Source organism: Lontra canadensis, unplaced genomic scaffold, assembly GCF_010015895.1.
Source record: "Lontra canadensis isolate GAN:19392208 unplaced genomic scaffold, GSC_riverotter_1.0 scaffold22, whole genome shotgun sequence".
In the NCBI taxonomy this organism is placed as follows: Eukaryota; Metazoa; Chordata; class Mammalia; order Carnivora; family Mustelidae; genus Lontra; species Lontra canadensis.
The window spans coordinates 19,444,769-19,472,333 of NW_022631016.1; positions in this window are offsets into that span (position 1 = coordinate 19,444,769).

The window sequence follows — 27,565 nt, forward strand, 5'->3', positions numbered from 1 at the left end:
AAATATCTAAACATCATTCTCCTCTCTGTCCTGAAACCTCTGTCAATGCCCTGAGCTGGAGAATTGGCTAGAAACCAGAGGGTAGGGGTATGCTTCAAAATAGACCATACAGGTTAGCACTGGTGAACACAAAGAAGAGTGAAAAGGTGCAGCATAGATCAGAAGAAATAAAATAATGATAGCCAGAACTGGAAAAATTATTTTTAACATTCCATTTTTAATGGAAAATTCAAGATCATAGAGAAAAAATAATAGAGAAAAATATGATTAAAGTAGTATATGTATTCCCCTTCCATATTTTTCATGGAGAAAAATCCCTTAAAAACTCACTCTAGTAATACTACTAGATATATAGTATATATAGATACACTAGGTATATAGATATACTAGTAATAATACTCACTGAGTAATAACCCAATTTATGGTTTTAATCTCTGGCGAATTTCAGCTTTTGAGATGCATATGTCATTTTAAATCACTAAGTTGGTATTTTTGTTTATATATTAGTCATGTTAATCTCTTTCAAGTTTGCTTGGTGTGATTTTGAATGATATAATCTTGTTCCTTTTTGTTTAATGTGAGAAGCTGAATGCAGATGTAAGATCTTCAAAACAAGTAGCCTACTGCACAAAATAAACAGCATCTGTCCAAGACCATTAGAAGAAAATTCTAGAAACAGGAGAATGATTTTTCAATCTCCTTTGCATGTTTTATTTTCTTTATCTTTTTGATTATGTCTTTTCTCATTGTCAGTTTAAGTATATTTTTATATCCAATGCTCTTGGTATATCACAAACTAGTTTAAATTTTAGGCAATTAGCTATAGAATACAAAACATGCTCAGGTGTTTTGTTTTGCTTTGTTTTTGGCTTGCCAAGAGGGAGGATACATCACTGCTAATGACTAACATTTTACACAAACATTACAATCTAAAAGAAAGGTAACTGGGCTATCTAAGGTAGACTTGGAATCATGAAGGCTTGATAAGATCTGGACAATAAGAGATCATGGCTGTCAAGTGCATTCTGTACTTTCCAAGCATGCTTACTATTATTTTTATTTGTCTCACATATCTGTTGTCTAGAATCTCAAATGGCTTTAGACAGCACAGAATTAAACAAATGACTAAGAATTAAAAGAGGATAAAATATTATTGATGAAACTTCAAACACCTATAGGACTCAAACTAAAAAGGTCTTCTGAAGAGGAATCTGATCTTCATGAAGAATCAACACATAGTTGAGCATTGGGACAATTGATAATAGTGTGTCTTACAGGAATTGTTGATAAGGAAAAAAAATCATACATACACATGTATAGTTAGTTAGCTAGAAAAGGCTCAGTATTCTTTGTCCATAAAAATGAATAACTATAAAAACCAGTTTAAAGCCCAACTTGATTATATTGGTCACCTAGAGAGGTCATAACGCAACACTACAAACTGCATGGCTTAAATAACAGAAACTTATTTTCTAATTGTTCTGCAGACTGTAAGTCTAAGACAGGGGTGCCTTGGGTTAGTTTATGGTGAAACCTCTCTCCCTTGCTTGTAGATGGCCACTTTCTTGCTGTGTCCTCAGAGGGCCTTTTTTCTGTGCATACATAATCCTGGAGTCTTTTCCTGTTCTTACAAAAACATCAGCCTTAATTACCTCTTTAAAGGTCTTATCTCCAGATACAATCGCTGTGGGGATTAGGGCTTCAATATATGAATTTGGGGAAGGGAGGAGGCACAATTCAGTCCATAATACTGACCCATCAGTGACAACCTTCATTAGTTACCAGCTTCTGAAGGACAGTGAAACCAACCAGTAATATCCAAGCTCCAGTAAACATACTTCCTTGGCTAAAGCTCAAAATCTCTAAACACACCTGCTTCTAAAAGAGTACCAATTTCTGGTCCCATGCTTCCTCAAATCTTAACAGCAGTTTAACTTTATAACAGTGTATTCCCATAAGTTGAAGTTCAGCTTTTCCTTTTTAGATATTGAGTGAGTCTCTTCCTTTCAAAAAAAGGTATATATTACAATTTCTGGATTTAAAAAATAGCAAAGACCAAATTTAAAGAGTGTGTTTTATATTAAATGCATGGTGACTTCTCACCTAAATACCTGTCTCCTATAATTTATCATTACTATAACAAAAGCAGTCTTTCTTTTCATCGTTACTCTTCCACAAACACCTTTTCCCTTTTATGCTCTCTTCAAATCATTTAAAATAACTCAGTTTTCTTCAATCTTTAATCTCCTTAGACAGTTTCTAGTGACATTGTTCAGGAGCTATAGTTTTTATTATCCTGTCTCTTATATTTATAGGATTATAGAACAGTAAAAATTAGGAGAATGTTCTTAGTCTTTTTACATATTTTATATATATATTTGTTTTGCCACCTTGGAATCTGTAAAGGTTATATGACATGTGTTTTATTTTATTTATATATTTATTTATTTTCCAATATTTTATTTATTTAAGAGAAGCAGAGAGTACAAGCGGGGTGAGGGGCAGAGAGAGAAGCAGGCTCTCTGTTGAGCAGAGCAACGGATGTAGGGCTCGATCCCAGGACCATTGCCTGAGTTGAAGGCAGATGCTTAACCAACTGAGCCACTCTGGTGTCCCATAACATGTGCTTTAAAGAAAAACAACTGGACAGTTTTTAGTTTTCTTTCTTCTTATTTTCTATGTTACTGAAAGAAATCAATTTTGGTTACTTTGTCAGTGTTAATATAGATGATTTAGCCTGTATATGGCATATGTCACTAAAATATATATGAAAGTATGTTGTATAGTTTAAGATGTCATATTTAATATTATGTATTTATATTGTTTTATTTAAAACACTGATAAAGTTAGTTTTATTTTAAAGCTAAACTATGATCTTTAGTTATTAACTTGTATACTTGTTATAATTTATATATAACATTTTATTTATGCAATTATTTTTGTTTGTTTACTTATTTTTAAATATTTTATTTATTTGAGAGAATGAGAGAGCATAAGCAGGGGGAGCTGCTCAAAGAGCAGAAAGCCTGATGTGGGGCTTGATCCCAGGACCCTGTGATCATGACCTGAGTCTAAGGCAGACACTTAACCAACTGAGCAACCCAGGTGCCCCTACATATTTTATATTACATTATTTTATATTATAATATAAAATATTGTAAAACAATATTACAATATTTTATATCACATTATTTTATATAATTATTTATATAACAAATACAATATAGTGTTTATGTTCATATAAGATATATATCAATTTATCTTAAGACTATACTAAAAATTTACAAATATAATAAAAGATAATATTTCATAAAATAATGAAACTTACACTTTCTAGGAGATTTTTGGCCATAATTAAAATCTCTTTTTTAAGTTCTTTATTTTTAGAAAGACAATATTAAGGGTTTCTAATAACCACTGACATTCATTTCTGAGTTTAAAAATAGTCTTGGGGTGCCTGGGTGGCTCAGTGGATTAAAGCCTCTGCCTTCACCTCAGGTCATGATCCTAGGATCCTGGGATCGAGCCCTGCATTGGGCTCTCTGCTCAGCGGGGAGCCTGCTTCCTCCTCTCTCTCCCTACCTGCCTCTCTGCCTCTTGTGATCTCTGCCTGTCAAATAAATAAATAAAATCTTAAAAAAATAAAATAAAATAAAAATAGTCTTGTAAAGGGATGCTTGGATGGTTCAGTTGGTTAAGCATCTACCTTCGGCTCAGCTCATGATCCCAGGGTCCTGGGATGGAGTCCTACTTCAGGCTTCCTGCTCAGCAGGGAGCCTGCTTCTCCTTCTGCCTGCTCTGCCTGCTGCTCCCCCTACCTACTTGTGCTCTCTCTCTGACAAATAAATAAAGAAAATCTTTTAAAAAATAGTCTTGTGGAGTGCCTGGGTGGCTCAGTGGGTTAAAGCCTCTGCCTTCGGCTCAGGTCATGATCCTGGGGTCCTGGAATCAAGCCCCGCATCAAGCTCTCTCCTTGGCAGGGAGAGATCTCTCCCTTCCTCTCTCTCTGCCTGCCTCTCTGACTACTTGTAATCTCTGTCTGTCAAATAAATAAATAAAATCTTTAAAAAAAATAGTCTTGTAACTATTTCTTACATATAAGTATTATATATGTTCGTATCTTATCCCTTCTGAAAATTCTCTTTGATTTTGTTTTTCCCAAATTCAGCTTAATAAAACTGTTAAGATTCTATGGCCAAAAGCAAAACAAAGATTTGTTTCTTCACTTTAATTAAAAAAAAAAAAAAATGAGGGGCACCTGGGTGGCTCAGTCAGTTAAGCGGCTGTCTTCGGCTCAAGTCATGATCCCAGGGTCCTAGGATCGAGCCCCGCATAGGACTCTCTGCTCAGTGGAGAGCCTGCTTCTCCCTCTCCTTCTGCCTGCTGCTCTTCCTACTTGTGCTCTCTCTCCATCTCTCTAATAAATAAATACAATCTTAAAAAAAAAAATGAGAATAGTTTGGTTTGTTTGACATCCTTTAGATTTTACTTATCTCTCATTTTGAGGGCTCCTTTGTTTACCAAATCTAGGGTAAAAAAAAAAAAAAAAAAAGCATATGCCGAAAAAGAAGTGAAGGCATTCTAGGTTAATTATGTATAATTAAAACATATTAATATGAGTATGTTTTAATGACTGCATACTTCTCAGGTTAAAAGAAGCATACTTAAGTTTTATGTATGGACTGACATAATAACGATCAACAAATCAATTTTTTAAATGAAAAAAACAATTGAGAAATACTCTTGTCAATCATTTACATCCACAATACACTTCACAGGGTAAATTAAAGTCTCAGGAGATTTGCTAATGTCTTCCTTATCACTTTCTTCACATCGTTATCCATCAATGTAAGACCCTAAACTCACTCACTGTATTAAAAAAGTATTCATGCCCAATACAGACCTTATAAAAACTCCTTTGAATAATCCCAATTTAATGTTTTGTGTCAATGATTCATAGCAAACAGGTGTAAAGATGATGACAGTATATAGACATAAATTCACCATTAAAATACAAATGTCTCCCAAAAATTAAATAAACTCAAATGACTAAATTGCTCATTCTTATCCAAGCTTCCCAGTTATCAAAAGATAAAAAACAAGTATTTATACACATGGTAGGTATGCTTTTGGGGTGTGCCTTGATCATTTTGAATGATTTGGCAAAAGAATCTTCCTGACCTCTATAGGATCGCCCATAAAAATAGAACAACCTAATTAAAATGAATTTTAGATGACTTGCTGTTACATTAGTAGGCATCAGAAAAGTGGAATGTCAAAGCACTGGCTTAGAATTGCAGAATGTCTTAGCTGATGACCACAAAAGCCACCATTAACCAAACCAACTACCCTCAGGAGTGAACTATAAGTGTGATCTGGTCATTGTTACATCATTTTCATGATAGACTGATTGAGGCTTGTCCTTGCCAGTGAGCTACTGTTTTAATAGTAACAAAAAACAAAGATAGCTTTTTTGTGCTCCTCAACTGGGGAATTCCAACATACCTTTTCAGTGTTAAGGATACAATGTCTTTGGGGCTAGCACTAAAGAATTTTGCATATCCTTGCTTTGATTTAAAATACCCATTGTCTATATCATGCTCATCTACAGGGTACAGGTTACGCAAAGAACTCTAAAGGAAGGTAAGTGTGTTTAATTTAGACAAGTGTCCTTGAGGAATAATAATATTCCTTCTTGTATCTTGTGTGAACTGCAATCCAATTATGGAATAATGTAACTAAAAAAGACTTACCAATTTTGTTTCTGATTTGTTTTTAACCACAAATGACCATAAATATGCTCTGGAGGCCAACTCAGTAGTTTAAATCCAAGAACTAGTGTTGTTTTAGATAATTTGGGGGGCCCTGAGTTTTTTTTTGCTAGTCAATGGGAACTTGTGCTATAGCAAACACTTTTTGTTGCACTTAAAAATGAAAAACAAGGATCAGGTAAAACAATAAATGAATAGTGTAGTGAAAATGAGCACTTGGCTTTCTAGAGGAAGCCTAGTTATTCTTTGAGATATGCCTTCCTGGTATGTGTTTGTTATTCTAGGTTTCTGCTTTCAGAGATTATTAAGACTTATAATTATTTTGCAAATGCAAATCACCTGTATTGCAATTGGCCAATACATTCTGTCTAGAGGCCTAAATGCTACTGTGCAAGCATTGTCACAGAACATGATTAAACAACACATCTTGCAGTCAAAACACATGAGCTAATTATTCTAGTTCAACTTCTCAACACAATTCTAAAAAAGCATGGAATGAAGAAAAAAAAAAGCATGGAATGAGGTTCTCTAGCATAAAGTAGGAGCAATAAGTAGGTAGGCCATCAGAAGCAACACTCACAGAATATACACAAAGATTAAACAAGGCCTCTCTGTGACCACTTTCTGGCAATTTCTAAAATAAGAGAGATACAAAGATACTACATATTTAAAACGATGACTATGCAGTCTTCATTTTGTGGCTACTTCTTTTATACAACAGTAGCCAAGCTTCCTCTCACCTTCCAGATAAAATCTCAGAGTATGCCCAATAACCTAAGTCCCTGCCTCCTGCCAGCACTCAATCCAGAAGTATCCTTAGTTTCCTTAAACCCCCTTTTAAAATCAACCAGCTCAATCCCAAATCCTATAAAAGGCCCCTCACAACTCTCTTTTATCAAGACAGCCCTGGTTTTCATATTCTCTTGCTGCTAAAATCTAAATAAGCCTAACTATGAATTCAAGAGTGTTCTTAATGGTCTGTGGCTGGTGAGCTCTTTTTTAAGACAATACTTTTTGAGGAGCTTTAAAGAAATTCATTGATTTTAGTTACTCTTACATTCACTATTTGAAAAAAATAAAAACAAACAAATGATATGTCAATAAAGAGACAAAACCATTAAGCTTCATTGGGATATATACCTCAAGAAAATATTTCGGCTACCAATTGTCAAATAATCTCAAATCTAATAATTTCAATGTATTTTTCCTGTATATGCAGATCTGTAATACCCACAACTCTCCAAATTTTTTTCCTCTGTTTTCCAATATTATCGTCTACAGAATCAGTGCAGTTCTTCACTGTTTACTCAGTTTTGTCAAAGTCCCCTGAGTCCGCTGATATGCAGGGCATGCAAGCTGAGTTGGGAAGGTGTTATTTGACCTTAAGGGAGCATAAAAATTTATTTACAACAGAATGAAGTTCATGTGAAACATTTGCAACATTTGTTCACAGGTGACATACATCAAAAGGTAAAATATGTTCTTCATTTTACTTAGCACATAGATGTTTTTAATATAAAAATATGGGAGAATTTTCTTTTGCTAAAGATGTGTTGAAAAATTACTATCAGACTTGAGTGTATTTCATGAATATGAAACATATTCAGCAATAGAACTTTGGAATATGTTTCTCACAGTGCCACCTTTGCTGGTGATTTCTTCTTTGTTTGGAATGCCTTTTGCCTCACCAAATTGATGGCTAATTTGCTTCATTCTCTTTGCCTCATGTGTCATCTCTAGGAGTCCATCCTTGAACAGTTTAGACTGAATTGGTGTGCCCTTTTCTGTGATTCCATGGTACTCTGTACAAATCTATCATCCCATATACCTAAATGATTTTTTTTTTATTCTGTTTGCCCCATAGACTATGGGTTTCTTGAGAGAAATCTTATCTTACTCATTTTGTATCCACAATGTCTAGCTCAGTGATTAGATAGTAATATTCCAGGAAATGTGTGAAAAAATAAATGAGTGTTATAATCTCTTCCTATTTAAACAGTAAAATCTACTAGAGACAACCAGGTGCTTCTTATTTAAAATACATCACTTTGAAAACCTAACAAATACTCCCATATTTGCTATTATGACTGATTAAGTGTTCTCTGCAGTGTATAATGAAATTACTTTCTTTGTATTGAGAGAGATTCTATTGCACTATTGAAAAAATATCAATTAGACACTAATTAGTCTTGCTTTCTGCTTGTGGAGGGCTTGAGGTGAATGGGTGTGGAAGAGAATGGGAGCAATAATTAAGTAAACATTTAGGCAATTCAAACCCTGTGCTCCTTGCAGATAAAAATGCAAATCAGGTTTGCAATTTAACCTTCACACAGACAACCAGGGCAGATGCTAATGAATCTAACATGTTTGTCATGAGTAGTTTAGTTTTAAAATCATTGATTTCTTTACAAAGAGAAGCAATGAAACATAAACTGAAGTTGTTATGCTGCACCAAACCTGGAAAATTAAAGGCTGCTAATGGTCTTTTGTAATACATTGTGAGAATGATGATTATGAAAATGCTCCGCAGTTTAGATGAATCACTCTCATCTGGCAAGAGGTCTTGACTTATTTGACAGAAGGTGCCTTGCATAGAGAAGTGAGAGATAACAGCTATTGTGCTACATAATAGTGTAATAATACAACATTTACAGGGTTTTAAGTGCAAGCGAGAAACAATAAAAGTGAAGAATTTCACAGTTAAGGAGGAAACATACCAGTCTGCCCTTTAGCACAAAGTCACAACCCAGAATTAAGGGACTCATGATTCGGGGTGAATGGCATAGCTGCTTTCTTAAAAAAATTGTCTGTACCAGTTACTCAAGCCTTACCTTCTCTTTCTTCCTTTCTCTCTCTTCCTTTCTCTCTTTCTTTCTCTCTCTTTCTCTTTCTCTCTTATACTGAGGAATACACAAACTTGCTTTATAATACCAGGGTAACCTACCTTAAGTCTTAATATTTTACTATTTAAGGTTTTATTTATTTATTTGAGAGAGAGAGACACCACATGCAAGTCAGGAGAGGAAGAGACACAAGCAAACTCGGAGCTGAGTGCAGAGTCCAATGTGAGCCTCGATATCACGACCCTGAGATTATGACCTGAGCTGAAATCAAGAGTCAGAAACTTAACCACTGAGCAACCCAGGTGCTCCAAATCTTATTATTTTATTTCTTAGCTCAAAAAATATGCTGGTGGGGCGCCTGGGTGGCTCAGTGGGTCAAAGCCTCTGCCTTCAGCTCAGGTCATGATCCCAGGGTCCTGGGATCCAGTCCCACATCGGGCTCTCTGCTCAGCAGGGAGCCTACTTCTCAGTCTCTCTCTGCCTGCCTCTCTGCCTACTTGTGATCTCTGTCTGTCAAATAAATAAATAAAAATCTTAAAAAATATATATATATGCTGGTGACTAATGCCAATTTTATGAAATCTAAACATTCTGATTCAGCTTTCTTGTATGTCCCAAACTGGGTTACCTCACTTCTCTGTTTATTAATTCCCTCTCCTCCAGTTACACACTCTACTAGAATTACTGTCTCTTTTTTGAGGGCTTTTATTTGCAGAAGTCAATTTCATTCTTCAAAGTTCTTTTCTTTCCTGTGGCTAATCCATAATAATCCTTACTCATTTTTAAAGGCCCCTGCAAGCCACAACTTCTATAAGAATAACAATTTTTACTGAATGCTCATTATTTTTACTGAATGCCCAAATGGGCTAAGTGGTTCATGTACGGTGCCTTATTTTAATCTTCATAAAATCCTGAGAAGGTCATAATAATTATTACCATTTCACAGGTGAGGAAACCCAGATTGAAAGAAGTTATATAATATTCCTTAGGTCTAACATCTACTACATGGTAGGATTTGAATTTGGCTTTGATGGCTCGACTACAAAGATTCCTTCCTGGGGTGCCTGGGTGGCTCAGTGGGTTAAGCCTCTGCTTTCGGCTCAGGTCATGATCTCCGGGTCCTAGGATCGAGTTCCGCATCGGGCTCTCTGCTCAACAGGGAGCCTGCTTCCCCCACTCTCTTTCTGCCTACCTCTCTACCTACTTGTGACATCTCTCTCTGTCAAACAAATAAATAAAATCTTAAAAAAAAAAAAAAAGGATTCCTTTCTGTGCTCCTTGTGAACCTGTTACTCTTAATTCATAAATAAGCTATTAATTATCTTATTGTTATTGTCACATGAATAACGTAATCAAGGCTAGATTATAAGATGTAAGAAATCACGTTATTTTTTCTTTCTGAATCTCCAGAATACTTAAAATATTTACTACGAAATTATTATTCAATATACAGTGATATGTACACATGAATAGGCACACACACAAACCCCAATCCTGGTTTTAAAGAATATATATCAGTTTGCAAAATAAACTTACTTTTTTAAAGATTTATTTATTTATTTTGGGGGGACGTGCAGAGGGAAAGAACCTTTCAAGCAGACTCCCCAGTGAGCATGGAGCAAGATGTGGGGCTCTGTTCCAGTGTCCAAGAGATCACGCGTGACCTGAGCCAAAACCAAGAGCCCGATGTTTAACTGACTGAGCCACCTAGGCACCCCAGAAAAATGAATTTATTAAAATGGGAAGTTAATTAATAATCATGATAAAAAATAATACTTTAAAAGAGAAAATGTAGACATTTGGTTGAAATATAGAAAATAGCAATAGGAGAGTTTTGTTTTGTTTTGTTTTTGGGGTTTATTTATTTATTCCAGAGAGAGAGAGAAAGAGAAAGAACAGGGGGGAAGGGGCAGAGGGAGAGGAAGAATCTCAAGCAGACTCCCTGCTGAGTGGGGAGCCCAATGTGCATCTCCATATAATGACACTGAGATCATGACCTGAGCTGAAATCACAAGTCAGATGTTTAACTGACTGAGCCACCCAGGTGCCCTGGAAAGAGTTTTATTAAATGTCTGCAATGAAATTCTGCATTGTCCTGGGGACTCTGAAATCCCCAATGAATTTACAGTTTATAAGCAGAGGCAGATCAGTAAGCCAGTGAATAAAACAAGGACTATGAGAAACCTATGCATCAAGAGTTATTATACACATAGAAGCAATGTATAGTTCTTCTAGGAATATCTTCCTAGAGACTTAGATGCCCAAGATGATCTAGGGTGACTGAAAGTTAGCCAGGAAAATGAAGTAGAGAAAGATAGTCCGGGCAAAAGATAAAAAAAGATAAATTGGACACCAGGGAAGAGTGGTCATAACACATTAGCAGAAAATCAAATGATTCAATGAAACTGGACTTAAAAGTACAAAGGAGGCAGCGGCTAGTGATGAAGCCAGACAAGGTATAAATGCATGCTGTGCTCCTGATTGTCTTTCCTGCCTTTCAACAAAGCTTTGAGCTTTGCCTGGAGAACTTTGGCCGCTCAATAAAACTTTTTACGAAGAGAGGTATGCAATTACATACCTTATTTCTAAAATTACTGTGGTAAAAATGCTGAAGGTGATTAGAGGGGTTAACAGTGAATTCTGAAACACGTTGTTACAAATCAAGAGTGAAATAACAAAGCCGCAGGGAAGGCTATTTAAAACATATTCAGAAACTAGAAACCGTGGAACTAGGGAAAGAACATTTGAAAGAATACGAGAGAGGGAATTGCAAAGAAAGAAATGTAGTATAGAACTTAAGAAACTGGACAGATGTGGAGAAACTAGCTGAAAAGACAGAACAAACATGCCAACAGCACACTGCGGAGATGATAGCATCAATTTGAATAATTATATTTATAATGCCAAGAGGAGATCTTCAGTGGACAGCTCCGCTCTCATAGTGAGGTTTCCTATGAGATAAAGATACGGTGGAATATTTGGCATTCAGGCAACAGAGGAAATTCCATCACTTTGGGTACACATGCATAGCATAAAAAAGCAAGCCAGTGATTCATCTCCAAAGAAAGCAAATTGAGAGAATAAGCAATTGTAGAGAAAGCAGAATAAAAGAGTGGGCCAACACATGAGAGAAGGATGAAGGGGAAACATGGAAGGGATGTCTGGCATCCCTGTTCAGGAAAACAGAACCACTCTCTGTATTTCAAACGGGGAGGGTCTGAAGGAGAGGATTGGTTTATAAGCGTCTGATAAGGGAAAGGAGAACAAAAATCTAAAGCTGACATTGTTCTGAGATTAATAATTTCAATAAACCTCTACCATCCCTAGGCTGATAAAACAAAATGTGTTGCATATATTGCAAAACTGCTCTGCCTCTGAAGCGGCAAAAGATCCCACCGTGTCCTCCGCTGCCTTTGCCACACCACCACAGCCTTCGAAAAATCCAGAAGCCCACACCACTTTATATACTACGGTAGCTGGGAAACTTAAAGGCTCTCACTGATGTTGTGGCCCCAGGCAAAACCAGATCCCTTGATAAGGTCGACACTACCAAGGTTGTTATGGCAACGCTCTGCCTCTGTCAGTGCCTATCCACACAACCTGAGCCACACAACCTGAGAGGAACCACGCTGGTTCCTGATACTGTTGGAGGCACATCCAGAAGCCAAGGGAGAGGGGCACGTGACTTTTTCCTTTCTTCCTTTTCTCAGTTCTAATGCTTTCCACTGGGAGAATCTATCAAGAAATGTAGTTTTCAGGCTTCTGACAGAGCAGAGAAGGATGGAAGTAGAGTTGAGACCTAACAGACAAAATAGGTACACAAAATTTTGAGGAGGATTGATGATGACCATCACTGAGGGGTTTAGGTTAGATTGCTTTTCTAAAATGATAAATCAATTGATTATCTTTCTAGAAGTATATGAAGGTGTTTTTCCCCATTCCCCACTATTATTAGATATTTTATTTGTTTTGGTAAATTGGATAGTGGAAATAGATGTAAAAGCACTGCTTCTCATTTGAATTTCAATAATTAGAAGGGCTATCCACCGGTTCTGGTCATTTTCTTAAAATAGCTGAACGTATTTCAGGGCTAATTCAGCTGTATGCTGTAGCTGTTTAGAAAGATATTTTCAGGAGTCCCTGGGTGACTCTGTTGGTTTAGTATCTGACTCCTGATTTCAGCTCAGGTCATGACCTCAGGGTTGTGAGTGAGACCAAGTCTTAAGTCAGGCCCCACGCTCAGACAGTAGGAGTCTGCTTATCCCTCTCCCTCTGTTCCTCCCATCTCCAATGCCCCCCCAACCCCAGTCTCTTGGTCTCAAATAAATAAATAAAATCTTTTAAAAAAGAAGGAAAGAAAGAAAGATACTTCCAGAAAGCCATGACTGCACATATCTACTTATCTTGGGCAATAATGGTCATATTAATAATTTTGTTTTCCAGCTAAACTTTCAACCATCCAATGTTTAGTTTGAGTTCCTCAAAGACACATCCTGATACAAAGACTTGGTTACAAGTATTTTATTTAATGAATGAACGCAAGAAATATCAAGGGATAAGGAGGAATATGTCTCAAACTTAGGGGATTTACTGGAATGTTTCATTATGCTTCCTTGCCCAGATGTAACATGGTGAATTATGAAAAAATGTAGAAAGGAAGGGAAGAAAATCAATAAAGAATGTGCTAACAGATTGGTTACAGCTTTAAGAACCTGATAATCCCACAGTGGTCTCTTTCAGAGACTGTGGAGAACACTCCTTAATATTGTTGCCCCAAAGCCAAGGAAGCTGGGGTATTCTTCAATTTGTAGTTCTCATGGTTTTCTCCCTATGTACGTATATATGTCCAAATTTCTCCTCTGTAAACATACCAGTCATATTGGATTAGAGACCATCCCACTCCATTATGATCTGGTCTTAACTAAACACATATGCAATAACTGTTTCTAAAAAGTTCACATTCTGAGGTACTGGGCATTAGAACTCAACTTAATGAATGTTTACCAGACATATTCCAACTGATAACACCATCCACAGTTACATAAAGTCTCTCTTTGTGGATTGTGTGCATGTATGTGCTTTGCACACTTGACTGAGCCTGCTCCTAAATGTATGTATATATGATTGTAGTGCTTACCCAAACCAATGCCATGATGATCCATCCAGCATAGACGAATGGCCTCTGGTCACACAGCTTCTTGATGTAAAGAAGATTAGGCTCAATAGCCTATCAGATATTGCTTTTTGAGCGGACAATTGTCATCTGCTGCAGATGGTCTTATTCCAGAACCCTAGGGATCCGCATAATGTCTTTCATCCTGGAACTTGCCAGAGACACCATATGCCATCCTTATCTATCACAGATAACTCTAGCACTTTAAAGTAGGCTAGGTCAGATTGCAGTGCAGCTTGTAAAAAAAGGCTGAATTTGCTGAAAAGATCTCTCTTTTGTTGGACCCCATTCAACATGGCAGCCTTCTGAGTCCTCTGTTGGAGCAATATTCTCAATTGTACTATGCACTGTCTACAAAATATAAAGTGATTTGACATCATGTAATGTTCCTCCTTCTGCATGATAAGGATTGCAACATGCAACAAATTATTCTATACTCTGGAGGGCATGTCACCAAACCACTAGATGTTAAAATGTCCCTATTATCATAGGTCCTATAATTTTGTGAGGTTTACTTCCTACCATTCTGCAGGGCCTTAAGAATAAGTTCCACTTTTGACTTGGAAGTGCTATAAAATCTAAGGTGCTTTTCCTTTTTCCATTTGATCCCTTGACTAAAAGGGAATAGTTTCTAGGTCTTTAACTTTTCTTCTCTTACCATAATCCCATTTACTATATAAGGCATAGAACAACCATGAGAATTCTGCCCGCCATGCTCTGTGTCTGTGTGTGTATTTCCATACTGTGTGAAGAAAGACCAGAGAAAAGACAGAAAAATATCTCCATGTAATTACTGGACCCACTGTGAGATGGCATAAGTCCATCATCCACCCAACAACCTCATTTTACCCTGCTCTAACAGAGGAGATGTAATTGAATTTTGAGTCCCCTGGTATCATTATAAACTTATCCTCTAATCAACTGCTCTAATAAGGTCCAGATATTATCTTAACCAAGTATATAATGTTTCTGATAAACGACTGTAGACCCTTTTGGGAAACAGAAAACAAATTATCATAGATTCTTCCTGTGAATATTCAGTTTCCTTCCTCGAGGAGATGCCTCCTCTTCAACTGATGGTTTCTTAGCCTGAAAACTGGCTCAGTTCTAGAGAGTGGGTGAAAGATAATTATTTTTGAAAGCATGAACATCAACCTTCTCATCAATAGCTCTTGATTTTTTAATTATGTATGCAAGCACTATCTTCACTGACTAGCAATTTGCCTTCTACTGGGAACATTATGTTCTATTACCCACACTCCTCATCCCTGCATGCCATGGCTAGAGGGTAGCCATTCAACCTTGCTGTCCATTTTAATTCTACCCATCTTGCCATTGACAGTTATGTGCTGCCACCTGGTCTAACCCTTCCAGAACCTTATAATCATAGATATCATCAAATACAGTTTCATAGAATATTATTTTACTATTAACTCTTGCATACTAATTATTCTTACCATGCTATGCTACATTAAGATACCACTGAAAAATTTAACGTTGTACAAAAATGAATGTTTATTTTTTTCTCTTGCTGGTGTGCAGTTCAGCTGGGATGGCTACACTACACATTGGAGGTTGGCTGGGCTTGGTAATGAGCATTTAACTGGGTCTTTAGTGTCTTTAGCGTTCACCCACATTTTTTCTTGGATTAGTGCTTACTTGGAACATGTTCTTATGGTGATTGTAGATCATGTGGGTGGACAGAAAAACATGTGTCTTTGGGCATAGGCTCAATCTACTGTCACTTTAACCCTCATTTCAATGGGCCAGTATTAATATGTCTGAGCCTTTGCACTCTGGTTCATGGCACAGTCACATACAAAGAGTAACAAAGTAAGAAATTGAGACGAGTATTCCAATCTACCACAATCCACTGTCTTGATAAAAATTATGCATATTTCTTCCACATGTCAATTAACTCGTTCCATCCACAGGACACCCACAAAGTCATATCTCATCAGGCTTGAGGTCTAGAATCTTATAATCTTCATAGGGTTAGATAAGAATTCTCTTCATCCAATACTCATGAGATTAAAATTATATATACACACACATATATATATACTCTCTCTACACTCAACTTAAAATGGTGGTTAAAAAGAACACCACAGTAGAAATCACATTATTCAGTGGTGCAAAGCAATTTTGAAAGCCTCTGGCTACTATTCTGAGGTCCCATTATGCTGGAGCTAATATGGATTTTTCCATATTAACCCACATTTGTTCCCTGAGAGTATCATCTAGACCTTTGTTCTTAATGGTTCTTTTTTTTTTTTTTAAGATTTTATTTATTTATTTGACAGACAGAAATCACAAGTAGGCAGAGAGGCAGGCAGAGAGAGAAGAGGAAGCAGACTCCCTGTGGAGCAGAGAGCCCGATATGGGGCTCGATCCCAGGACCCTGGGATCATGACCCGAGCCGAAGGCAGAGGCTTTAACCCGCTGAGCCACCCAGGTGCCCCTTCTTCGTGGTTCTTGATTGTGTTTCTGAGAAATCCTTCATTTGCTATCATCTTCCTTTGGCAAATCATAATAGATGTTAGAGAATATACCCTCCCTGGTGACTGAACAGTTCTGTCAGCATGATTTCTATATATAGAAAATCAGGACCTAAAAGTATTTTTACTTTCTAACAGCCACCAGTCCCTTTTAATTCAAACTGGTGGAATCTTTTCCCGTATAGCTTTGGGTTACCACCAATGAGGGACTGATTTATGTTAAGCTTTGTTGTTGCTGTTGTTGTTGTATCACCTTAATGAAAGCATGTCCTCTGGGCACTTTGGGGGAATATATTTATCTGATGCTTCACTGTTTTTATGTAATAAATACATTTTTCTTTGTCAACATTTCTGAGGTTTTCAACCCTGCCTTAAAACTCTGCCCAGCAGTTCCACATCTTTATCTCATTTACCAAGTGCCATTATTGTTTTTCAGCTTCGAGAGCCATTCTAGCAACATAGTAAGTCAGGTTCCTGAGTTATGGGATAATGATCTCATATCAATGAATCTCTACTGTCTAGCCTTTCCTATGACCTAGCTTAAAACTTGCAAGCTCCACGCCCACATATATTCTTCTGGTTCCTATTGGTAACTTGTAATCTAATTCTGTTGCTCTTCTCTATTTTTATTTTTAATACATATTTTTTCCTTCTTTCTTCCTTCCTCCTGTCCCACCTTCCTTCTCTCTCTCTCTTTTTCTTTCTTTCTATTTGTCTCCCACACATGTATGTGTGCTCTCTTTCTCTTTCTCTCTCTCTATCTCTCTTTTGGGAGGTGAGGTAAAAATCCATTTCTCCTTATTTTAGGAAATGTTTCTTCACTGCCAAGGCTATGCTTATACTGGCTTAATTTTGTGTCTAGAAGCACCATGGAGGCAAAGTTATATTTTGAGGAGGATAAACATAATCTTTTGAGGCCTTTTCATGGTTTCCTGGCAATGGGAGACCTATATCTTCACCTGACAGGGAAGATATAGAATCCTGGGAATTGAGATGGGAACATTCAAACTTCCTGTTTCCCCTAGGTTTAGAGCCTMRACCCKATGTTTAGAGCCTAGAAGSKGTCCCTTTCACCTTGCTATAGSARASYRSTYTSCTATAGCAAGGTGAAAGGGACMSCTTCTAGGCTCTAAACATMGGGTYKAGGCTCTAAACCTAGGGGAAACAGGAAGTTTGAATGTTCCCATCTCAATTCCCAGGATTCTATATCTTCCCTGTCAGGGCTATAACTCTTCTGCAGTGTGAATTTAATCAACTTTTAAAAATATATTGACTCCCTCTAACCTTGGATTTTACCTACTTATCTGTCATCCTTAAAATATGATCTCACTTCTTAGTACAAACTCTCTTAGTTTTGGATCTTTCCAAAGAAGTTACTGAGACAATTGTACACATACTTTATTTAGGAAGTGATCCCAGAAAGAACAAAGGCTGAGTGGGTAAGTGAGAAAGTTCTGAAAATTATACAAGAGAGATTAGTGTTAGGAGAAACTAGGGCTTAACTCCACTTCAAAATCTGAGACATAGTATAGAATCTCCACTTAGGACTGTCCTATAAAGTGGCAAATGTTGTTTCTACAAGCACTTGCCCCTTATTGGTTGACATACCAATACTTCTCACCTATCCTTTATATAAACCATTGGAGCCCCCACAAATGGAGATAGTCTCTATCCTGCTAAGAGGGTAAGGAAAAGAGAAAGCTATCACCATGTAAGGGAACTATCTGAAGACAGCTTTCCAGGTAGGTGGACAGGTATGGGTTGTTTATCCAACAAAGGCAAAGTTTGTTTATACCAAACAAAGATATTATATATATATACACAGACTGCAATACATTTGTTTGGTTTAGCATTGCTGATTTCATTTGTATTAGTATGGAAGGCAGATCTAATACAGTAATTGGTACAAAAGATTACCATGCTTTAAAGAATGGGTCAAAGTTTCAGAAACAAAGCCTGAATTAGTTTCTAATTCCTCAATAATACTGAATAAAATCTACCCCAAAGTCAGTATCTTGGACCATAAATCATGCATTCTCATGGAGTTGCAAGTCAGGCTTTCTTTTTCAGGCTGGAGTTCCTGGAAAGCTCTGCTTCATGCTATAGTTCTTCAGGGATAAACCCAATCCACATGCCTTTCTCCTCTTGGAGCCAACAGGCTATCTAGGATATGCTCTTTTCAGGGTGATGGCATAGGTACAAAAGGGAAAGCAGCTCCACAACAGGTCTCTAAATGCCTAATCTCAGTAGTTACCCATTGCCATACTCATCAACATTCGGAGGTCAGAGCTTCACTAAGACTAAGGTGAGATAAAAGGCACTCATCTGGATGAAAAAATTTGAGGAGCTGCCACAAAACTCAGAGAACAAAATGAAAAATATTTTAATATAATATTTTAAAAAATTTTATTTGTTTATCTGTGAGAGAGAGAGTATGAGTGAGGGGAGGGGCAGAGGGACAAGTAGACTCTATACTGAGCAGGGAGCACAAAGCAGAACTCTATTCCTAGACCCCAAAATTATGACTTGAGCCAAAGTCAGACACTTAGCTGATTGAGCCACCCAGGTGCCCCTGATACAATATTTTTAAAATGTAAAAAGTTCCATAAAAAACAAAATATTTTTTTAAATGAATCTTTTTATTTATTTGTTTTTTAAAATTTTAGTTACCTGGTGCTTATCAGGACAAGTGCATGCCTTAATTTCCACCACTTACTTCACCCATCCCCTCACCCACTTCCCCTCTGGCAGCCATTAGTTTATTCTCTATAATTAAGAATCTATTTCTTCTTTTTTTTCCTTTTGCTCATTTGTTTTGTTTCTTAATTTCCACATGTGAGTGAAATCATATGGTATTTGTCTTTCTCTGACTGACTTATTTCACTTAGAGTTATATTCTAGCTCCATCTATATCATTGCAAATGGCAAGATTTCATTTTTTATGACTGAATAATATTCCATTATGTGTGTGTGTGTGTGTGTGTGTGTGTGTGTGTATGTATACATATATATGTGTGTGTGTCACACACACACTTGTATTGGACACTTGTGGTGCTTCCATATCTTGGCTATTGTAAATAATGTTGCTATAAACATAGGGGGGCCTGTAGCACTTTGAATTAGTATTTTTGTATTCTTTGGATTAATACCCAGTAGTGCCATTGCTGGATCATAGGGAAGTTCTATTATTAATATTTAAGGAATCTCCATACTATTTTCTACAATGGGTTCATCAGTTTGCATTCCCACCAACAGTGCATGTGCGTTCCTTTGCTCTACATCCTTGCCAATACATGTTATATCTTGTGCTGTTGGTTTCAGACAGTCTGACCAGTGTCAGGTAATATCTCATTGTAGTTTTGATCTGCATTTCACTGATGGTAAGTGATGATGATCATCTTCTCATGTATCTGTTGGCCATCTGGGTGTCTTTTTTGGAGAAATGTCTGCTCATGTCTTCTGCCCATTTTTAAGTTGGATTATTTGGGTTTTGGGTGTTGAGTTTCGTAAGTTCTTTGTATATTTTGGATACTAACCCTTTATCAGATATGTCATTTGCAAATATCTTCTCTCATTCCACAGGTTGGCTTTTAGTTTTGTTGATTATTTTTTTCACTGTACAGAAACTTTTTATTTTGATATAATCCCATTACTTTATTTTTTGTTTTGTTTCTCTCCCCTAAGGGGATCTATCTAGAAAAATGTTATGGTCGAAATCAAAGAAGTTACTGTCTGTGTTCTCTTCTGTGATTTTTATGGTTTTAGGTATTGCATTCAGGTCTTTAATCCATTTTGAATTTATTATTGGTATGGCATAAGAAAGTGGTCTAGTTTCTATCTTTTGTATGGTGTTGTCTTGTTTTCTCAACACCGTTTTCTGAAGAGACTGTCTTTTTCCCATTGGATATTTTTTCTTGCTTTGTTGAAAATTAATTGTCCATATAGTTGTGGGTTTATTTCTTGGTTTTCTAGTCTGTTTTATTGATCTATTTGTCTATTTTTGTGCCAGTACCACAATGTTTTTATTGCTCTAGCTTTGTAGTATAACTTGAAGTACAGAATTGTGATCCCTCCAACTTTGCTTATCTTTTTCAAGATTGCTTTGACTGTTTGGGGTCTTTTGTGGTTTCATACAAATTTTAGGATTGTCAGTTCTAGTTCTGTGGAAAATGTTGTTATTTTGATAAAGATTGCATTAGATGTATACATTGCTTTAAGTAGTATAGACATTTTAACCATGTTTGTTCTTCCCACCCATGAGCATAGAATGTCTTTGCATTTCTTTGTGTCATCTTCAATTTCTTTCATCAGTATTGTATAGGTTTCAGAGTATGGATCTTTCACCTCTTCAGTTAGGTTTATTCCTTGGTATGTTATTATTATTGGTGCAACTGTAAATGTAAATTGTTTTCTTAATTTCTCTTTCTGCTGTTTCATTTTTGGTGTATAGAAATGCAACAGATTTCTGTATATTGATTTTGTATCCTGCAACTTTACTGAATTTGATCATCAATTCTAGCAGTTTTTTGGTGGAGTCTTTCAGGTTTTCTATATAGGGTATCATGTCATCTGCAAATAGGAAAATTTTACTTCTTCTTTACTGATTTGAATTACTTTATTTCTTTTTGTTGTCTGATTGCTGTGGCTAGGACTTCCAGTACTATGTTGAATAAAAGTGGAGAGAGTGGACATCCTTGTCTTATTCCTGACTTTAAGGGAAAGTCTCTCAGGTTTTCCCCATTGAGGATGATGTTAGCTGTGGGATTTTTTTAATATATGGCTTTTATTGGGTTAGGTATATTCCCTCTGAACTTACTTTCTTGAGGGTTTTTATCATGAATGGGTGTTGTATTTGTCAAATGCTTTTTTCTGCATATATTGAAGTGATCATGTGGTTTTTATTCTTTCATTTATTTTTTTAAAAGATTTTATTTATTTATTTGACAGAGATCACAAGTAGGCAGAGAGGCAGACAGATAGAGAGGTGGAAGCAGGCTCCCTGCTGAGCAGAGAGCCCAATGCAGGGCCCAATCCCAGGAGTCTGGGATCATGAACTGAGCCAAAAGCAGAGGCTTTAACCCACTGAACCACCCAGGCGCCCCCCTTTCTTTTATTGATATGAGGTATCACATTGTTTGATTTGAAAATATTGAATCACTCTTTGAACCCAGGAATAAATCCCACTTCATTGTGGTGAATGATTTTTTTAATGTTATATTGGATTCTCTTTGCTAATATTTTGTTGAGAATTTTGGCATCCATGTTCATTTAGGGATATTGGCCTGTAGTTCTCTTTTTTGGAGTTGTCTTTATTTAATTTTGGTATCAAGGTAATGTTGGCCTCATGGGATGTATTTGGAAGGTTTGCTTTATTTTCCTTTCCTTTCCTTTTCTTTCTCTTTCTTTCTTTTCTTTTCTTTTTTTCTGTTCTTTTCTTTTTTTGAATAGTTTGAGAAGAGAAAGTATTAACTCTTCTTTAAATGTTTAGTAGAATTCACTTGTTAAACTATCTGGTCCTGGACTTTTGTTTGTTGGGAATTTTTTGATTATTGATTCCATGTCTTTACTGGTAAATTAGTCTCCTCAAATTGTCTATTTCTTCCTGTTTCAGTTTTGGTAATTTCATGTTTCAAGGGATTTGTCCATTTCTTCTAGGTTGTCCAATTAGTTGGCATATAGTTTTCATAATATTCCTTATTATTATATATCTCTGGTGTTGGTTGTGGTTTCTCCTTTCATTTGTGATTTTATTATTTTAGTTCTTTCTTTTTTTTTCCTTGATAAGTATAGTCAGGAGCTTATCAATTTTATTAATTTTTCCAAAGAACCAGCTCCTGGTTTCATTGATGTGTTCTATTGTTTGCTTATTTTTGTTTTTAGCTTCTATATCATTTATTTCTGCCCTAATCTGTCTTCATTATTTTTTTCCTTCTGCTGGTTTTGGTTTTTGTTGTTGTTGTTCTTTTTCAACCTTTTTTAAAAATATATGTTTTTTAAAGATTTTATTTGTCAGAGAGAGAGATTGAGAGAGAGAGAGCACAAATAGGGCAAGCAGCAGACAGAGGGAGAAGCAGACTCACCACTGAGCAAGGAATCTGATGTGGGACTTGATCCTGCGACCTTGAGATCGTGATCAGAGTCAAAGGCAAACACTTAACTGCCTGAGCCACCCAGGTGTCCTATTCTTCTAGATGTAAGGCTAAGTTGATTATGATTTTTCTTGCTTCTTGAAGTAGACCTATATTGCTATAAACTTCAATCTTAGAACTGCTTTTGCTACATTCTCAAAGGTTTTGGACCACTGTGTTTTCATTTTCATTTGTTTCTATGTTTTTTTGTTTTTGTTTTTTTAATTTTATTTCCTGGTTGACCAATTCATTGTTTTGTAGCATGTTATTTAACCTCGGTGTATTTGTGGTCCTTCTGGATTTTTTCTTATGGGTGACTTCAAGTTTCAAGAGTTGTAGTGAGAAAAGATGAATACTAGGATTCGAATCTCTTCGAACTCATTGGGACTTGCTTTTTGGCCTAATTTGTGATTAATTCTAGAGCATGTCCTGTATGTACTTGAAAAAAATCTTTATTTTGCTGTTTGAAGATAGAATGTTCTGGAAATATTTTTTTTTTCAAGATTTAATTTATTTATTTGACAGACAGAGATCACAAGTAGGCAGAGAGGTAGGCAGAGAGAGAGGGGGAAGCAGGCTTCCTGCTGAGCAGAGAGCCCGATACGGGGCTCGATCCCATGACCCTGGGATCATGACCTGAGCTGAAGGCAGAGGCTTTAACCCACTGAGCCACCCCTGGAAATATCTTTTAAATCTACCTATTCCAGTGTGTCAATCAAAGTCATTGCTTCCTTGTTGATTTTCTGTTTAGAATATCTGTTCATTGATGTAAGTGGGTTGTTAAAGTCCCTGATTTTATTGTATTACTATCAATGAGTTACTTTGTTTGTTATTAATTTTTTATATATTTGGTTACTCCCAAGTTGGGGGCATAAATATTTACAATTGTTAGATCTTATTGAATTGACTCCTTTTTTTATGATACAGTGCCCTTCTTAATCTCTTGTTAAAGTCTTTGGTTTAAATCCAGTTTTTCTGATGTAAGTATGGCTACTCTGGCTTTCTTTTGACATCCACTTAAATGATAATTGTTTCTCTATTTCCTCACTTTCAGTTTGCAGGTGTCTTTAGGTCTAAAATGGGTCTCCTGCAAACAGCATATAGATGGATCTTAGTTTTGTTTTTGTTTTTTTTTTTTTTTTTTGTCCATTCTGATATCTTATGCCTTAATTGGAGCATTTTGTCCATTTGAATTCAAAGTAATTTTTGATAGATTTGTATTTATTGCTCTTTTATTACTTTTTTGTGGTTGTTTCTGGATATTTTCTCTGAACCCTTTCTAATCTTTATCACTTTCGGTCTTTCCTTCCCACTCAAAGATTTCCCTTTAATATTTCTTCCAGAGCTGTTTTAGTAGTCCCAAACTCCTTTAGTTTTGGTTTGTCTGGGAAACTATCTCTTCTACTCTACATAATAGCTTTGTTGGATAGAATATTCTTGGTTGCAGATTTTTCCTGTTAACTTTGAGTATATCATGCCACTCTTCTTTGGCTTGGAAAGTTTCTGCTGAAAAATCCACTGATAGTCTTACAGGAGTTTCCTTTGTATGTAGCTGTCTTCTTTTGTCTTGTTATGTTTAATTTTTTTTTTCTTTAGCACTATGTTTTCCATTTTAATTACAATGTCTTGGCATGGGTTTACTTTTGTTGATTTTGATGAGAGTTCTCTGTGCCTCCTGGATCTGGTATATCTGTTTCTTTTCCCAGATTAAGGACATTTTCAGCTATTACATCTCCAAATAAGTTTTCTGCCCCATTTTTTTTTTCTCTTCTTCTGGGACTCCTATAATACAAATGTTTTCACATTTGATGGAGTCACTAAGTTCCCTAAGTCTATTCTTATTTTGCATAATTCTTTTTCTCTTTTTTGTTCAACTTGATTTCTTTCTGTCATTCTGTATTCCAGGTCATTAATTCATTCCTCTTTTTCTTCTTCCAGGCTACTGTTCATTCTATCAAGCATGTTTGCCATTGTTTATTGAGCCTTTATTTCCACTGTAATCCTTATCTCTGTGTTAATGGTCTCACTGATATCCTCCACTCTTTTCTCTAATCCAGTAAGTATCCTTATGATCATTGCTTTAAGTTCTCCATCAAGCATGTTACTCATCTTTTTCACTTACCACTCTGGCTATAGCCTTGTCCTGTTCTTTCATTTAGGAAAAATGCCTCTGTCTTCTTATTTTGTCTAACTGTCTGTGTTTGTTTCTTTGTGTTAGGAATGTCAGCTGAGTCTCTGATTCTTGAGAATAAAGGCTTTATGAAGAAGAGGTCTTATAGTGCCCTGCCATGTGCTGTCTCCTGTTCCCCAGAGACTGGCACTTCTAGGAATGTCTCCAATGTGTGTGGTATGAGCTCTGCTATTGTGTCCTGGACACTTTATCTTCAGGCAAACTGTCTACAGAGGGTCTCTTTGTCTATTGTGAGCAGCATTTTGTCCCTGGCCTGAATGTGGTGCATTTTTACTGGGTATGCTTTGGTCTGCTTTTGAAATGAGATGTGTCAGCCCTGCCACCAGAACTGGAGTCTCATGTAACTCGCAGGTTGAGAGACATAGTGTAGGCAGCTCTTTGAGCTGGTCTTCTGGGGGAGGGGCCCACTGCACTGGGACTGAGTCAAAGATAATTAGAAAAGGTGGTTCTTCCAGAGGGCGAGGTTGTGGAATTTTGTGTAAGCAAGTTAGGCAGGGAGTGTAAGTGATTCACTGATTTCTGTAGGTGGTTCTGTGCTTATGTTGGCAGGCAGAGAAGGGGAATGGCACCTGTTAGTCCCTTTGTTCCCAGAGGAGCCTTTCTGTGAACACTGTCTCTCTCAGATATGCTCTTAGATGAACAACTAACTAACCCCCCAATACTCCCCACTATGTGCCCTAGTTGTTCTTCAGATCGTTGCTTCTATGCTGTATGTCTGCAAGCTATTTGTCCTGCCTTTTCTCCAAGAGTGGCCCCAACATCCTCTATGGTCTTCCAGAGCCAAGCATGCTGACCTTTAAAACTCTAGGTTTTAAGCCTCACTGGTCACAAGAACTCACAAAATTTAGGCCTTCTCACTTTCCAAGCCAGTTACTATGGAGGTTCCCTACGTGGGCTCCCCTGTGCGCTAGTTTGTCTCTTGTCATTCTCTGTGACCATGTTTCCTTTCCTACCAGTGGCCATGCTCCTTTTCTCACCCAAGCTGAGTCTCCACACTTCCTAGCTTCTTTGATGTGGCCTCTTCTCTATCATTAGTTGTGTAATTTATTTTGCTATTCTTTAGATCAATTTCAGGAATATTTAGGATGATTTGCTACTTGTCTAGTTGTATTCATGGGATGAGGAGAGTCTAAGGTCTTCCTACTCTGCTGTCATCTTTCATACTAAGTTAAACCCTTTTATTGAGATATGATTAACGTATAAAAGATTGTATAACTTAATGTATGCAACATGGTGATTTTGGAGATATATATATATATATATATACCTGTGACCCCTCACTATATCCTCACCTTCAAAGTTTCCTCTCACCATCTTTATATTATTAATTTAATTTAACTCATCCATTCATTTTATTCTGACCTTAAATGTGCATGATTCTGGCCCTGCTTCATCAGCCTCACCCTAATCCTGCCCTACAACTCTTATACTCAAATTTAAGTTGATATGGTGAAAAATACACTCAACCTATGGAGGTAGTATTTGAGGAATAAAACATTTTTGAACAAAAATCTCACTAAAAAGGAAACGGTGCATCTAAAAATTTCAATAAATAAGTTATGTCTATGGGACATGTGAGGGATAGAATGATAAATTTAGCAATGAGAGGATTGTCAGGGGAAGGGAAACATGCTTATATAAATAATGACATGAATAAAAGCCCATATACAGATTTTAAGATGAATTTTCAGATAAAATGACAACTAGTTTGATGAGAAAAAAAAAAAGACAATATTAAGTAAAGAAACAAACTTTCTGGAATAATTTTTGTATACTTTCCAGAATCCACAAAAATTGTGATTCAGGAATAGTAAAGGTCCATTAGTGTAACTACACAAATTATGTGTTAATGAACTACCTAATGAAGACAAATGTTCTTTTGGAAGAGACACACTATTAATACATTTCACATATCCTCAGTGAATATTCTGAAGCTTTATGTTAATTTGGATGAAGTTGTGTCTTATTATTAGTAAATTATTTGTTATATACTACTTCATGGATATTTTTCCCCTAATATACTACATAATGATTATGAATTATATTGTACATAAACAAAGGTTTGCTTTTTTTAAAACAAATTGAGACTTTTTAGTCACTTGGAAAAGCTGGAGAATATCATGGATATGTAAAAAAATAGAACTGTAATTTTGATTTGTAAATATTTATATAACATTTATATATTTGTTTATGTTTACATTTATTCTTTAAGTTGGTATTTGTGATTTTCAACATATATTGGTGGGATTACTTATTGTCATTTAAAACATACAAATCACATATTCATCACAATTTAAATCTATTTTATAGTTTCTTACCTGATTTCAATTGCCAACTTTTGTTTTGTTACCACTTGGGATACTGAATATATATGTGAATTCTTATGAAATTTTATAAAGTAATTTATATAATGGTAATAATCTGAAGCTTATCAACACAGAGTAATTTCTTTTAAAATATATCACCTTAGGGATCCCAGGGTGGCTCAGTCAGGTAAGTGTCAGCCTTTGGCTCAGGTCATGATCCTGGGATCCTGGAATCAAGCCCCATGTCATCTCTCTGCTATCCTACTGTTCCCTCTCTCTGCTGCAGTTCCCCCTGCTTGTGTTCTCTCTCTCTTTCTCTGTCAAATAAATAAATAAATAAAATATTTAAAAAATATATATCATTTTACGGGTTTTACTTACAGCATATTCTATATTTATATCCTTCTCTGAAAAGTCTTCCACATATACAGAATATATTTACTTATAAAACCTTTATCTAACTGAAAATATAAAAGGCACACTTATGATTGATATTCAGCAAAAGCTTTACCTTGTTTTCATTAAAAGAGCTTAATTTTATTGGTCAGAGTTGTCATTTATATGCAATTGTGCTACATAAGATGACAACATTTATTATGTTGAAGAATAACTTTTAAACAACTGACAATTTTTTAGTGATAAATCACCAATAGAA